This window comes from Aquarana catesbeiana, linkage group LG12 (assembly GCF_042186555.1).
Source record: "Aquarana catesbeiana isolate 2022-GZ linkage group LG12, ASM4218655v1, whole genome shotgun sequence".
Classification (NCBI taxonomy): Eukaryota; Metazoa; Chordata; class Amphibia; order Anura; family Ranidae; genus Aquarana; species Aquarana catesbeiana.
Window position 1 is genome coordinate 18,356,512 of NC_133335.1, and position 17,200 is coordinate 18,373,711.

Below are 17,200 nucleotides of genomic sequence, written 5' to 3' on the forward strand. Positions count from 1 at the left end.
TCCTACTAGATCATCATCTAGGATGTTTGACTGGAGAGATGGCTCTGCATACCTAACCAATTCAGCCGCAGGTGTCTGAGACACACCCCCCTCCCCCACACGTCCCAATACTTTTGACAATATAGTGTATATACATACACACACACACACACACACACACACACACAGGTATATATAATAGTTACATTGGTCCAAGCTGGATCCATATCTGGAATTCCTCTATAGAAGTAGCCAACCGTGAACCCAGACATTCAGGGAAGGGGGGGTCACAAAAGGGAAGGGAATGACCCCCAGCCGGACACTACAAGATTCACTGACCTGCTGAGGGGGGCAGGTGGGGGTCTCAGACACCTGCAGCTGAATTGTTGTGTATGCAGGGCCATCTCTCCAGTCCAACATCCTAGATGATGATCTGGGAAAAACATTCACAGAAAGATCTAGCATTGGACTTCTCTGAACTATCTGAATCCTTCCCCCACACAGGAAACGTTGCTCTTTTCTGAAGGAGGTATAATCTGGGTGAGTTCAGATGCAGCCAGTCAATGCTGCCGTTATTTAGAGTAAGAGATTCCATGCCACAAATATAAAAACACGGCGATGTGACAGAGGTCAGCAAAGACGCATTCAGACATGAAATGAAAATAAAAGAGAAATGACAGCTGCCAACCGAGCAGGAGAAAATGGCAGAGACGTCACTCAGAGGTGCGTAGATGCAGAAAGGGGGAAGTGAAACGAGGCGACAGATACCGGCTCTACAAAGCTTCTCCAACTACTAACTAGCTGGTTATTATTGCATCCGCATTGTCAGAGGGCCCTGCCTGAGCTGTCCCGAATACAAAACAACTCACTGCTTTTGTTATCAATAAAATGAAGGGGGGGGGGGGGGGGGGGGTGAGCTGCATAGTTCAACAGAGAATTGGGCAGGGCTGCCAACAACACTGCTTGAGACTTCACTGCAGCAGAAGCAGCGTTGTCACCTCAAACAGGAAGTCAGGAGCTCCCTAGAGTTTTAGTAGATCATCTCTCTCTGTAGAGAAAACACAGGGAAATGTGTAGGTTATGCAGAGACGTACTGCGTATGGATTTTTATATCTTTTACTATTGCCCAGAGCTACACTTTAAAGGAGCTGTAAAAGGCAGAAGGTTTTAATACATTCTATGCATTAAAGGGGTTGTTACCGTCAGGGTTTTTGACTTTAATACATTCTATGCATTAAGGTTAAAAACCTGCTGTGCTGCAGCTGCCCCCCAGAGCCCACCTTTTACTTACCTGAACCCGGTCTTTCCAGCGATGGGGGACGAGCACACCAGCTCCAACCAGTGTCTCGGGTCCTCACTGGATAGATTGATAGCAGCACAGCCAATGGCTCCTGCTGCGGTCAATCAAATCCAATGACACGGGAGCCGGGGGGGGGAGGGGGGCAGGTCCGGGTCCTGCTGACTGTGCCAATGGACGCAGCAGGAAACGAGAGCGTGCCCGCATGAGTGCCCCCCAGGGAAAGCGATTCTCTGTTGGGGCACTCGAGAAGAGGAGGAGCGCCACAGAGGGACCCCAGAAGAGGAGGAACAAGGCCACTCTGTAAAAAACCCTTGCACAGAGGAGGTGGTATTGCACTGCCGATATCATTCCCGCTTGCGTCTTCATTTAACAGAAGTCTATGCAAGTTGCAGTGAAATTGGTAAAAAAGTAGTGCAGGAACCTTTTTTCATAATTGCTGCGACATGAGACGTGGTGATATGAATGGTTCCATTTGCCGGCATGCTCAGCCATTCACAGGAAGCTCTGTGTTTTGCGAGTCATCCGCCCACCTTGCCACCTCAGACAATCAGACGAAGCTTTGTATTCATTCAGAAAATGCAGCAGCGCTCAGCCACACTCAGTTTTATTCCTGGGAGTGGGACTGGAAGTTCACATCCCTCTGCTGGAACACAGTACTGTATGTAGCTGGGGTACATATAAGTAATACAGCACTGAGAGCCACTGAATCTCGTAGTGAATCGCTAACGAAATCATACATTCTGTACATAACTGAATTCTATTTTGTATGCTTTGCCTTGTATGTATTGCACTCTGCGCTAATAATGTTTTAATTACTATTTGCATTCTTTCAAGTCCTTATTAGAATTTAGCATGTCTATGTTACGCCCCTTGTTACCATAAAAGTACCATTGTAATATCAATGTGATTCCTACGTAATCATGTGTATAAAAAAAACTTAAATTTCGTTGAATAAACAGAACAGCTATCTGGAAAGATGCGGAATCTTTTGTGTCTGTTCCCTACTGCAGTAGTTATTAATTTGAAATCACCAAATAGGAGGATAGGAGTTGCCTATCTATAAAATTCCCAGAACAGAGTGTTCTCATGCGTTAAGGTGCATTGTGTTAGGTGAATCATCCAAAATGCAAAATGTACAGGCTGTGCACAAACCATAATATGTGGAAAAATAGGTCCAATGCAAAGCATGTGTATATGTGCGTTGCAGTGCCATTTAACACCGGTGCGTTGGGGTGCAATTAGTTTTGCAATACGCATTTACAGTAACGTACATTTTAATGCAGCTCATGTGCATTCAGGTGTGTACAAGCCTACGCCTATTCTAATAATGATGAACATCTCTGTCCCCATCTTCCTCTTTAACCAGTTGCAGAGCGCTCCATAGCCGATTTATTGCTACAGGGCGGCCGCACTGTGCAGAATCACGTATAAATATGCAATGCTGCACCTTCTGGGTTTTGGGCGCAAATGCGTGCCGCCGGGACTCCATCTCCGCCGGGACCCGCTGATCGCTCGTTACACTGACAGAATGCCAGTCTGCCTGGGTATAGAAGGCATGGATCCTGTCTCTGTAAAGCAGGGACGAGATCCATGCCTTCCACACTACACTGAAACATTAGCTAGGCACATGTTTAACCCTTTGATCGCTCCTGATGTTAACCCCTTCCCAGCCAGTGTCATTAGTAAAGTGACAGTGCATATTTTTAGCACTGATCACTGTATTAGTGTCACTGGTACCCCCCCCCCCCCCAAAAAAAAAAGTCAGTATCCAATTTGTCTACCTCAATGTCGCAGTCCTACTATAAGTTGCTGATCGCCGCCATTACAAGTAAAAAAAAATACAAATAAATATCCCATAGTTTGCAGACGCTATAACTTTTGCGCAAACCAATCAATATACGCTTACTGTGATTTTTTTTTTTACCAAAAATATGTAGCAGAATACATATTGGCCTAAATTGATGAATTTGATTTTTTTTTACATTTTTATTGATTGGATGTGTTTTATAGCAGAAGTTAAAAAATATTGTTTTGGTTTTTTTTTTTTGACGGTAGTTCTGTGTTTCCGGCGCAAAAAATAAAAACCGCAGAGGTGATCAAATACCACCAAAAGAAAGCTCTATTTGTGGGGGGGGGACATCAATTTTATTTGGTACAGCGTTGCATGACTGCGCAATTATCAAAGTAAGGCAGTGCCGTATCGCCCAAAAAAAATAAATAAAAAAATGGCCCGTCAGAAAAGGGGGTAAATCTTCCGGAGGTGAAGTGGTTAAGCAGAACCGAGGGGAAATGTTTACAGTGCTGCTTTGTGGCGGGAAGCAATGTTCAGCCAATCAAATCGCCAACACACAGCTACAGGCAGTAAAACTTCCCCCTTCAAAACTGACTGGCTGAATAATGGCTTAGTCTTCAAAATGACTTATCTACGGGAGAAACATGTACACTGAGAAGGGTTAGATGAAGGGAGACGCAGTGGAAATTGCAGTGTAAGCAATCTCCACTCTCAGGGTGTTCCAAAACCTTGTGGTGTGGTGGTGGTGGGGGGGGGGGGGCTGGGGGGGACGGGACACCAGGACAATGTTTGAGAGTTCCAGAGGGACCACCAGGCACAACATTCCACAGATCATCGTACAATAAACAGCAGAGTGTTTATGTCTTGTGGCACGTTACATCTCTGGGAAATCCTCCACAGACAAAGACAAACTAGTAAGGGCGAGAAGAGAGAAGAGTGTCACCGCAATCATCCACCACTTGAGCCTTTTACAGAGTCTGGAGATCAGAGAGAGGTGAGGGAGCAATGCTGGCCATAGATGGGTAAGGATGGCAAACCAAACTTCTTAGGAAAAAAAGTAGAAAAAAAAGAGGAAGCTCCGCTTGTTCGCACCCTCCCCCTGCCACCTTATTTTTTGTTAGTGGATACCTGTCAAAAGCAAGTACCCGCTCCCACTTCCAGGTAAGATCGCGGCAAAGCGGATGCGTTGAATGCGGCGATCTATGGAATTTCCGGCCCCTCCTCCCCGCAGCCTTCTGGGAGAGACACAGGTTCCAGAAGACAGCAGGATCATGCAGAAAGTGCAGCGCATGTGCAAGTAGGAAACAGGCTGTGAAGCTGCAAGGCTTCACTTCCTGTTTCCCTTAGCAAGGATGTCGGCACCCGAGCCCGAAGCCGATGAACAGAATCAGTTTGGGGTGCCGACACCGCGGGATACCTGGACAGGTAAGTGTTCTTAAATTAAAAGTCAGCAGCTACAGTATTTGTAGCTGCTGGTTTTTTTTTTGTTTTTTTTTAATACAGGCTGGAACTCCGTTTAAAAAGTTTCTTGTTTTCCTAACCATTAAAGTGACAATAAAAGCTCATTATTAAAAAAAAAAAAAAAAACACACCACACGACAACCACCATACTTTTGCACAGACCAGCCCCGATCCTCTTCTTTTCAGTTCCCCCGCTAATGCTCCTGGCTCCTCCTCTTCCGCCAGTGCCCCAAAAAGCAAGCCGTTCTGGGGGGCACTGGTGCATGCAGACTCCCGAGCCCTACTCCGCGCGCCCATAAGACACACAGAGCCCCACTCTCTCCTCATTGACTGTGATTGACAGTAGCAGGAGTCAATGGCTCCCGTTGCTGTCTTAGCCAATGAGGAATAAGAGACTCAGGAGAAGCTCAGCTCTTGTGCACATAGCTGGATCGCGAGGGAGCTCAGGTGAGTTAGTTATTGGGGGTTGGGGGCTGAGGGCCACTGCACACAGAAGGTTATTTTACCTTTATCCATAGAATAAATGAAGGTAAAAAGCCTTGAGCTTTTAAAACCATGTTAGAATGGCTTAAATGGACCATCATCTTTGACCTCAGTGACGAGAAATTTCAGGGACCATTAACACTAGAATGCAGTGCGGATAAGCCGCCTTCCCACATGGCAATCGCACTGCCCTTGTGATCTGCTGTGGGGGTCAGTGATAAGTTAACCCCCCCCCCCCAAACGCAGTGTGTTTGCCTGCAGAGGATCGCACAGTGCCATGAAGTACCATGTGATGCGGTTGCCGTGTGTTTCAAAAAGTAGTCCATGCGCTACTTTTGGTGCGGTGCGATTTTAGCCCATTCAAAATGTATGGGGTTTAAATTGCACAGCATGGAACTGCATGTGAATCTCACAGGAACCGCACGGGGTTCAAGTGCATTTTACATGCAGTTCCCACTGTGAATAGGCCCTCGAAGTAGCAGGATGGACATTTATTCTTGAACGAACGATTTTTTAACGAGTAAGTGGTTTCGATAAAATCCATTGCTTCCAAAATCAAAAATGTTAATATTTTGAACTACATTGGAATGTTCTGAGAATTTTCGTACAAAATTTCCTAAGACTTTTTCTAGATGAGAAAACCAAAAGGATGGAAGTAGCCACACACACACAAAAAAAAAAAAAAAAACACCTTCCTGATTTTAAAGTGGAACTAAAGGCGAAACTTTATTTTTCCATTTTAAAAAAAAAGCAAGGCAGAGTTCTAACCTCTGTCATAATTTTTTTTTTTGCCATCTGTGTCCCATTGGGGAGATTTTCCTTCACTTCCTGTCCCATAGTTGCCAAACAGGAAGAGGAAATCCCAGGGTATCACCAGAACTAGCGTCCCCATTGGAAGATTTCCCCTTTTGTTCTGTTGTCAACTCAAAACTTGGGCTCTTTTTTTTTTTTTTTTTTACTTTCACTTTTGGTGACAGGACAAATAGAGAGGGTGAATCTCAGAAACAGGGATCCAGACAGAAATAAAAACCTGACAGGGGGTCCAATCCCTCTCTGCTCTATCAATGGCTGAAAGCCTGGCTGGTGTGTTCTGGCCCGCCATCCCCCTCAGGACACAATAGCATCACATATTGGCTCCTCCTAAGCTCTTCAGTTATTTTTTTGTTCAGCCTGCTGGGATGAACAAAAAAAACCAAAAAAAATACTAATAGTGTGCACCAGGCTTAAATGAAGAGAAGAGAAATCCAATCAATATTCAGAAATGCTTGTGTGTACTTCAGGTACTCTAGTAATTTCATGGGAGAGTTTGCAAAGAGGAGAAGATCGTCTAGATAGGCAATGATGGATATGCCCTTGACTTGAAGTGTCGCCAGGGCCTCCACCAAAATTTTTGTAAAAACTTGGGGCAAAGAGGAAAGGCCGAAGGGTAGAGCCAGAAATTGAAGGTGCGTGGTTTCCTTCCTTCTTTGTTCCTATTGCTAATCTTAGACATTTTTGGCAACTCTGAGTTATCAGGATGTGTAAGTACGCATCCTTTAGATCCAGGGAAGCCATATAGCAGTTTGGAGGTAATAGAGCCTTAACTGAATATATGGAGTCCATCCTGAATCTTTTGTAGATTATAGATAGATTTAGAGGTTTGAGGTTGAGTATCGGCCTGACCTTTCCCGAGGGTTTTTGTACCCCAAATATGTGGGAGTAGAAGCCCTGACCTCTTTCTTCTATTGGTACTTTGGTAATAACTTTCTGTTCTCCGAGTTCTTTTATGGCTTTCATTAATCCTCTGGCCTTTTCTTTGTTTTTCGGGAGTTCAGTGATATAAAATCTGTTTGGGGGTGGATCTTGAGAACTCCAAGTGATACCGTTTCCTATCGTTCTCAATATGAACTGATTGGAGGATATCTTTTTCTATTGTGAGAGGAAGGCCCCCAGTCTTCTCCCCACTGTCACTGGTTTGTCATAGTTAGTAAGGTTGAATAAAGACACCAGTCCATCCAGTTCAACCTGAGTGAGTGTGGGCGCATCTACAATTATCCCTATTTAAGGTACAGGGGGTCCCCGGGTTACAAACAAGATAGGGACTATGGGTTTGTTCTTAAGTCGAATCTGTTTGTAAGTCGGAACAGGTACATTTTTTAAGTGTAGCTCCAGCCAAAAAAACTATTTTTAAGCTTTTTGGATAGCATAGGGAAGGGTTAACACCCCTGTAACATTTGTTTTGCTGTGTTTGCCCCTGTTCAGAAGATTTCACCTCACTTTCTGTCCCAATGACAATTGGATTTGGAAAATTTTGGGTTGTTGTGGAAACAAGCCTTGGTGATAAAGCATCAGTGGAGGTACCTTTTCCACAAAATAGCTCTTACAGGAGAGAATTTCCCTTCCTAGGGGTAGATTTCCTCTCACTTCCTGTTGTCTGCCTCCGTTTGTAAGTAGGAGTCGTTTGTAAGTCGGATGTTTGTAACTAGGGGACCCCCTGTACCCATATAGCGCAGTCAATCGCACACATCGGTCCCTACCCTCAAGGAGCCCACAATCCAAGGTCCCCAACTCACACCCATATACCAGAGCCAATTCTGGACATAAGCCAATTAACCTACCAGCATGTCTTTGGAGTGTGGGAGGAAACCAGGGACCCGGAGGAAACCCACGCAGGCACAGGGAGAACATGCAAACTCCAGGCAGGTTGTGTCGTGGTTGGGATGCAAACCTTTTTACTGCTAGGCGAGAGTGCTACCCACTACACCACTGTGCTGCCTGTCATTGCTTGTTGCGGGCTTGTTCAGGATGAAGAAAAATTGCCCCCCCCCGCCCCCCCTTTGCCCTTTCCTCTCTGTACCCAAGGTTTTTTTTTTTTCGGCCTTGGGTGCTCTAAAGCGGTATCTTGTGTCCCCTTTTTGCTTCTTTTTATTTTGCTGTGGCTGTCCCCAGGCAGGTTTACGCTTCAGTGAAAATGCTGTTTTCTTGTCCGCCGTGCGATCCAGCACTTTTTCCAACCCTGGTCCAAACAGCAAGTCCCCTGTGAATGGGATCCCGCAAAGTTTGGCTTTAGACGCGCAATCCCCCTGCCATGTCTTTAACCACAGGACTCTTCTTGCAGAACTGGACAAGGCGGAGGATCTGGCTGCCATCAGTACCAATTCCGCCGATACATCTGCGATATAAGCGATGCCTCGCAGGAGCATGGGGAAAGAGGATAGAATCTGCTCTTTTGCAGTTCCCTCCTCAATGTGGGCCTGTATCTGAGTCAGCCAAAACTCTACGTTTCGGGCTACTACAGTTTCTGCCATAGCTGGTTTTAGGCTTCCCACTGCGGAGTCCTACGACTTCTTTAAGAGGGAGTTCATCCTTTTGTCCATTGCGTCGGACAGAACCACCATGTCCTCGAAGCCCAAGTCTGTGTGCCTCGAGACTTGGGAGAAAGCTGAGTCTAGTTTTGGGGTCTTATTCCAAACTGAAGCCGGATCATCTGTAAATGGAAACCTTCTTTTTAATGCTTTTGAAAAAAAAAAATGGTTTCTTTTCTGGGTCCTGCCATTTTTTTCTTTATTGCCCCTACTTAAACCTCATGGACTGGAAAATGTTTATTTTTCCTGATCTCCTAGGCCAGTGGTACTCAACTCCGGTCCTCAGGACCCACTAACAGGCCAGAATTTAAATATTACCTTGGGGAGATGCAGACTAGAATACTGCAATCAATGAGCAGCAAATTATATCACCTGTGATGTATTTCAGTTATCCTGCAAACCTGGCCTGTTAGTGGGTCCCGAGGACAGGAGTTGAGAACCACTGACCTAGGCCCTCATACATTTGGTCATGTAGAGATAGGGGTTTCTTTTCTGTTTGCATACCTAACGTGGTATAAATGGCCCCCCAAGAGATTGTCCACCTCTTCCAGCGAGAGTTTGTACCGGGATGGCTTTCTGGAATCCCCTTCCAGATCTTCTCCCTCTGATTCTTGCGAGCCGGAGGCTGCACTGTCTGGCTCCTCCTCAGCCTCTTCCCTGGAGACTACTGGAGGGCCTGCACTAGAGGATGGTAATACTTGCGTTTTTGGCAACGCTACCTGCTGTGTTGAAGGGGGAGCAGTCTGAAGCTGCGGGATCTGAAACCCTTCAAAACGTACTAGAAAGTTCCTGTACTGATGCCGCTAGTTCACTGCCCTGCTCAGTGGTATGTTCCTGTACTAATTTGTTAATACATTCTCTACGGAGTGTTTTTCCCCAGGAGTCCCTAAGTGTAGTCTTACAGGAGGGGCACCTCCTCTTAGAACTATGAGGGGGTCTGGGTTTGTCTGTTTTGTTCTGAAAGACATTAAAAAACCCACAGGCATTAAAGCATTACTTTACATCCCACCTCTGCAGTAAACCGCATGTGCGCAGCCTTTTTCATGTGGGCTTGCCTCACCTAGGGCCCCATGAAATGTCCCTCTGACAGTGGAGGGACGCTTTCCCTATCTCCCCCTAGTCCCATGGGGTTCTGTCAAGGGGAGCTCCACCCTAGGCTCCCCTTACCTTAGTGTGGCTGGAGCAGTCTGGTCCCTTCCTTGCGCTTCCAACATACTGGTGCCGCCCTGGAGCTTGTGCTGTCTCCACAGCAATTGCATCCCCTCTCCAGCCCATTCCTGGCTCCTCTTCAGCGTCCTGTGTCCGGAACCACCCGCCTCTTCCGCTGGACGTGATGTCACCCACCTTCTGTGCGGTCCCAGAGCCCAGCATGGTCTCAGCACTGCTGTGCTTTACCACGTTGCTGCTGCCGCTCCGGAACCGCTGACTGGGCCTGCACTTCCATCTACCACACTCAGTAGTGAAAACCAGAGCCCCCTGACCTCCATCTGCTCTCAGGGATGCGGGGGTAGCGATCTTCACCAGGTACGTTTTACCTGGCCTGTCCAAAGAGCCTCTGCTCCCTTTCATGACTTTCTGCCTGAGCCTCCCTGGCTCGGTTTCAGGTGGTGTCTCCCCTTTGGAGGAAACACATAACTGAGGAGCCAGTAGGGGAGGAAGAAATTTAAAGATGGCTGGTGCAGTGTTTCCTACAGAGGGGAGGAGCCAAGGTCTCAGGTGGCAGTCCTGAAAGACGATTAGGGGAAATACCACCAAAAGAAAGCTATTTGTGGGGAAAACAAAAAATAAACAAATTTTATTTGGGTACAGCGTTGCAAGGCTGTGCAGTTGAGTTACAGAGGAGGTCTAGGGCTAGAATTATTGCTCTCGCTCTAACGTTCACGGCGATACCTCACGTGTGGTTTGAACACCGTTTTCATATGTGGGTGGGACTTACGTATGCATTCGCTTCTGCGTGTGAGCACACAGGGACAGGGACACTTTAAAAAAAAAAAAAATTTAACATCGCGCCCGGCCTCCGAACGATCATAGAGACTCTGGCGACCATCTGGTCCGCCGGAAATCTCTATGGTAAACATCCAGGGCCGGCGGATCTGCTCTCTGACTCACCGATGTCAGCGGTGAGTAGGTAGGAGCACTGGAGGGCGGCAGGAGAGGGGGACGTCCCCTCTTGCCATCCATGAGAACGATCAAGCGGTGGAACAACTGCTATGATCATTCTTATGGTGTAGGGAATTGCCAGCTGAAAAAGCTGATATCTGAATGATGCCTGTAGCTGCAGGCATTAGTCAGTTATACCCCCACAAAGTCAAGGATGTCATATTACAGCCAACGGTGGGCAAGTGGTTAAGGGGGTAAAACCTTTCCGGAGGGCAAGTGGTTAAAACTGAACTAGTCTAAAATAAAATTGGGAGCAGGGTGGCTCTTTAAAAAAACCTGTCTGCTCACAGTGTTCAGTAGCTCAGTGCCTGGGGGTGGGATGACTGGACTCCTGCACAGAGAGAACGGGGGCGGGGGGGTAAAGATTTTGGTGCCTCTCAGGCATCGGACATTTGAAGCAGAAGTATTACAGACTTCAGTTCTGTTTAAGGAAGGGGAATGAGGGGATGACTATCCACAATGGAGAACCAGATGGCAACTGAAACCCAACAGTTCTAAGCTTTCCCTACCCTATATGAAAACAAAGGCCTTATTGATTCTTGCAGTTGGGGGGGGGGGGGATCAGTAAAAATGCAGTTGAGCCTCGTTTTCAATGCCTCCCCTAAGCTGCAAAGGGTGGGGGTATACACAAAGCATTCAGGTGCAAATTATCCCCACCATTTTGTTCAGCAGGAAGTACTGTTTGCTGAATGTGACCTATTCAGGTGAATGGGGCCCAACCGTGGTGCTGCAGGCGTTCTGGTGCAATGCCTTTTCATTGCCTGTCAAATCCACTGAGGATCACTATCCCAAGGACTAGGACAAAAAGGCTGGTTTTGCAGGCTTATTACCTGTATGACAAGAAACCAATATTATTCTATGCAAATTATTCATGATCCATGAGATCACCCCATAAAAATAAAACACAAAAGACATTTTTGATATCTAGAGTCACCTATAAATAAATGTTAATTGCCTGCGCAGCACACCGCCCAGCATCCTGACTCAGCCTGCTATCTCCCACATATAAAGACCTAATCATCCTGATAATAGACAATCCCTACCTCAGTCTTACTTCCCAGGAATGAACAGAGTTTATGGCCACCACGACTACACTGCGTGATATCCTGGAGTCCTCAACCGCACAGTGGGGAAGTCAACACCAAAAATATAAGCGGGTCAAAAAAAACTCAAATACTGAAAAAATGAAACAAAACAAACAAACAAAAAAAAAAAAAATAGATATCTACAGCAAAACCATCACATGAGGAAAAAAAAAGGGAGATCCCGAGATACAGACAGATGAAACTATCAAAATTTCGACTTCCTGTTAACCACTTGCTGACCAGACTTTTTCTGGCACTCTTTTGTTTACAAGTTTAAATCCGTATTTTTTTGCTAGAAAATTACTTATAACCACCAAACATTATATATATATATATATATATATATATATATATATATATATTTTTTTTAGCAGACACCCTAGTGCAGTGATGGTGAACCTTGGCACCCCAGATGTTTTGGAACTAAATTTCCCATGATACTCAACTACACTTCAGGGTGCTTGAGCAAAATGGGAAATGTAGTTCCAAAACATCTGGGGTGCCAAGGTTCGCCATCACTGTCCTAGGGGATAAAATGGCGATCATTGCAATTTTTTATGTCACATGGTATTTGCGCAGCAGTTTTTCACGTTATTTTTTTGGGAAAAAAACACGACTTTAAATGAACTTAAAAACAAATACAATACATACCCCATTTTTTTTTTTGTAAAATATGAAAGATGTTACGCAGAGTAAAGAGATACCTAACATGTCACGCTTTAAAACTGCACATGCTAGTGGAATGGCGACAAACTACGGTACTTAAAAATCTCCATAGGCGACGATTTAAATTTTTTTTTACAGGTTACTTGTATAGAGTTACAGAGGAGGTCTAGCGCTAGATTTATTGACCTCACTCTAATGTTTGCGGCGATACCTCACATGTATAGTGCGAACACCGTTTACATATCAATGTGTGACCTACGTATGCGTTCTCTTCTGTGCGTGAGCACAAAGGGATAGGGGTGCTTTAATTTTTTTTTATTTTTACACTGCCTTTTAAGTTTTTTCTTTTGATCACTTTTCAGGTAAATATGCTTTGTAATAGAAAAAAAGGCTGACAGGTCCTCTCTATGTAGAGATCTGGGGTCAAAAAGATTCCAAATATCTTCTTTATCTTTAACAGAAAAAAAAACCCCTAAAAATTAAAATAAATTTAAAAACATTTTACCTATTAAAAAAAAAAAAATATATAGTTTACTTCCATCCTGGACTGGAAGTGACGTCATGATGTTGCTCTGGTCCTCCAAGGCCACAGAGGCAATCTGCTCTGTTATCGCCCCCGTGACCAGCTGTGGCCACACCATCAGAGCGTTCCTCGGGCGCGACGGTAAAAATGGTAATCCACTCAGGGTTTATGGCAGTGAAAACTTGAGAAATTCTCAGGTGTTGTATGAATTGTCTTCACAAATTGAAACCGGACAAATTATTTTCATATTTGCTGAACTGCAACTAAAATGACTCCTTACAAAACTGTTATAATCTCCCCCCAAAAAAAACTAAGAATTCTTTCCAGCAAGGGCCCATTTATAAGTGTAAAAATGTCCATTGCCCACAGCAACCAGTTTGATTCAATTCTCGGACTTGAACCTGATAAAGGAAAGTCTATGAAAATATCAATGTGTGAATATTATAGTTGGCTTGTAACTGAAGGCAGTTCAAGCGGCCCGGCGAATCTCAGGAGGCAGGATGCCAAAGCTTCCTAAAAATTGCAGCTGGTGCAGCACCTGCTGTGGGTTCTTCAAATGTGTCCCAGAAGTTCTAGACTAACGTTGAAAGGCCTGACACACAGAGTGTATTGTATGACACCCGAAGACCGCACTTGATGGAGTCCTGCTCTCCAAACACACAGCCAGTACAGAAAAATGGAGACTCAAGATGGAGATGAGAGAGTCCTCCTGCGGATAAAGGCCTGGTTTAGAGGAGAACATGGGCCCAGCGACTACTCACATTTGATAGCTAGGCCTATTTCGGGAAGCATGGGTCCAGTAACTACCCACGAATGACAGCAAGGCCCACGTCTGAGACATTAGGCCCAGTGGACACCGGATCGCAGCAAGGCCCACGTCGGAGACATTAGGCCCAGTGGACACATACTGAAGACAGCAAGGCCCACATTGGAGAGCATTGGTGCAGTGACCACACACGGAAGATGGCAATGTCCACTGACCAACTACAATTCATAGCTAGGCCCACAATGGAGAGCATGGGCCCAGTGACCACTCACAGACACCAGCAAGGTCCATATCGGACAGCGTGGGCCCAGTGACCACCCACGATTGATAGTGAGGCCTACATGGGAAAACATGGGCCCAGTGACAACCCACAGATGACAGCCAGGCCCACACTGGATAATATGGGACCAATGTTCACCAAAAGTTGAGAGGCTCACATCCAAGAGCATAGATCCAGCGACCACCCACGTAGCAATGCCCACATCATGGAGCTTGTACCCAGTGACCTCCCATGGTTGATAGCAAGGCCCACATCATGAACCGTGTACCCAGTGACACCCCCATGATTGATAGCGAGGCCCACATCAAAGATCATGAGCCCAGTCCCCCCCCCACTGTTGATAAGCAAGGCCCACAAACCGTATGGACCCAATGACCGCCCATGGATGATAGCAAGGCCCAAATCATGTACTCAGAAACTCCCACGTGGTTGATAGCGAGGCCTACATCAGAGATCATGAACCCAATGAACCCCCACTGTTGATAGAGGGGCCCACAAACCGTATGGACCCAATGTCCGCCCCCCTCTAACTGAATTAAAAAAAAAAAAACCTGTTTTAAAACAACCAATTTACCTAAATTTGTGGCCATGGGGAGCACTTGTTACGGAACCTCCCATCTTCTAAGGGTTTTCTTCAGGTGCCAACCTTGCTGCCTCGGTGACAGACACTTCCCATTGACTATCCTGCAGCTGGGTCCACACAGACCCTGAAAACGCCAGTGATGATGTTGCAAAAAAGGGGGGGTGCCCCGATACGGTCAGGAGCAGGTCCCAACTCTAGAGGTGGTTTACCGATCGTCGCTTGTGGAAGAAGCGATGGTCATGTGATGGTGGAGTAAGGCTGGCCATACATTATACAACGTTCTCGTACAATTTTCCTTTACATTTACCAAAACTATACAATATGAGGTCAAAGCCTAAACACTTTCAATTTGCATGCAATCAGGCAGCCTCTTGCCCTACATAGCTGAAGGTAAATCTAAAGAACATTGAAAACAGAAAATTGTATAATGTATGGCCAGGTTTAGACCTGTCAGAGGGGCTTGGGTGAGGGGAGAGTTATTGTTACATAGAGATAGGCTGTAAAGAAATATAGTATTGCAGAATTTAAACTTAGAAAATCCCTCTCTGCCTCCTGTGTTTCGGTCATAGATATCTATCTATCTATCTATGGTAACACAAAAAAAAAAAAAAAAGAATAATTCATCATATAAAAAAATACTATACTATAACACACATATATTTTAGCATATAATATATTTAAGGTTACATAAAAAAATAAATCTAAATCTATATCGATAGATTTTTTTTTTTTTTTTGGTTGTATTATGTTACCTTTTTTTTTTAATGTTTTAATATGTAACCTTATATTTTGTCATATGTTATGTTACCGAATATATATTTTTATTTTTATATTTATGTTACCTTATACTTTTTGTTTGTTTATTTTTTCAGTGTTGCATTAAACTAAACCTTCCAACTCATAAATAACCCTGTAATGATTTGTACTAGAATTGTAATTAACAGAACAAAAAGAATAAAACATTTATGCATTTTATCTATGGTAACAATGTATATTTTTTTACATTTAGAACTAGTTTACACTTTGTAAAAATAGGCGGTTGAGTTGTGGTTTTTGCCCCCCCTCCAAAAGCTGCAAAGTCAGCTGGATGGGGTTGCACACATGCAGCAAAAAACCATAACCGCCGTTACATTTGGTGGTCAGTACAGCCGCTGAACAAGAACCAATCATGTGAATGGGGATGCACAACGACGGCATGCGATGGACATGGTTGCAGTGCTGTGGCGCAGGCTTTTGTGGGATCAATCGGGCAGCGAGAAGGCGACATATCACCTCCCAGCCGCCTGTCAACCACAGATGGCTTCCACATGCGTTAATGAGCTCCAACACTGATCACAGGAGGAGAAGAATTTTCTTTTTTAAGTTTTGTACTTTTTTTTTTTTTTTTTTGGTCTACATACAAAATAAAATGATTTCTACAAGATAAAAGTATCGGATACCCAATGACAAAGTAACTGTGGAAATAAACAGGCCCATAGCAAAGGTATAACTGCCCCATGGGGGGGGGGGGGGGGGCTGTACAGGGGTGACACCTGAACTGGTTACATTTGTATCAGAAGCTAGAACTTTTTTTTTTCCATTCAGAACTATCGAAGGACGAGGATCCCTTCAGCTGGTGGGCGGTGCAATCCGCACAACTGAAGTGTCCACCCCGGCTTATCGCTCTTCACTTTTTGTCACGCATTAACAATTTCATTCAGTTCTATTTGCTGCGGCGCGGTCTGAGGATTGCCCCACACTGTGCCGCCGTCATTTTTAATCAGCGCACACTACCGGAACGCACATCGGAGGCATTTTATCTGGTCTTGTGGGGAGACTGCACTGGAAAAGGCACCCAAACGCAGTCACACCACATGTGGTGTGAATAGGCACTTAGTGCCCGCTCACACTCCATTTGAATGTGCGGGCCAGTGTCTGTTTGGTGTAGGGGGGGGGGGGGGGGGGGGGGGATTCACATTTTTTCTTTCCAACTTTATTAAGTGTGTACAGTTGCACACTCTATACAGCAGCACAGTGAGCTGCAGTGCCATCTGATGGGTCCCACAGTTGGGGAAGGGGCCTCGGTGGGACTCTCAGTCCAGGCAGGAGCCCCAAAAGGGAAACAGCGTCTGGCCACCTCAGCGGGACTCGCAGTCTGGCTGGCCACCTCGGCGGGACCCTCAGTCTTGGCAAGAGCCCAAAGGGAACCACAGTCCGGCCGGCCACCTTGGCGGGACCCCAAGTCCGGCCGGCCACCTTGGCGGGACCCCAAGTCCGGCCGGCCACCTTGGCGGGACCCCAAGTCCGGCCGGCCACCTTGGCGGGACCCCAAGTCCGGCCGGCCACCTTGGCGGGACCCCAAGTCCGGCCGGCCACCTTGGCGGGACCCCAAGTCCGGCCGGCCACCTTGGCGGGACCCTCAGTCTTGGCAGGAGCCCCAAAGGGAACCACAGTCCGGTCAACTTGGTGGGGCCCTCAGTCTGGCCGGCCACCTTGGTGGGGCCCTCAAAGGGGACCACAGTCCGGCCACCTCAGTGGGACCCTCAGTCTTGGTAGGAGCCCCGAAGGGAACTACAGTCTGGCCACCTTGTTGGGACCCTTCAGTTCGGGGCCAGCCACCTCAAGAGTCGACCCTCACTTACAGGGCCAGCCACCTCAAGAGTCGACCCTCACTTACGGGGCCGGCCTTGGTCGGGGCAGTCACCTCACTGGGCCCCTGGGTCGAAGGCAAGTGGCCCCAAGAGGTCTCAAGTGCCAACTGACCTAACAAGATGGACACATTGTGCCAATTATTACAGG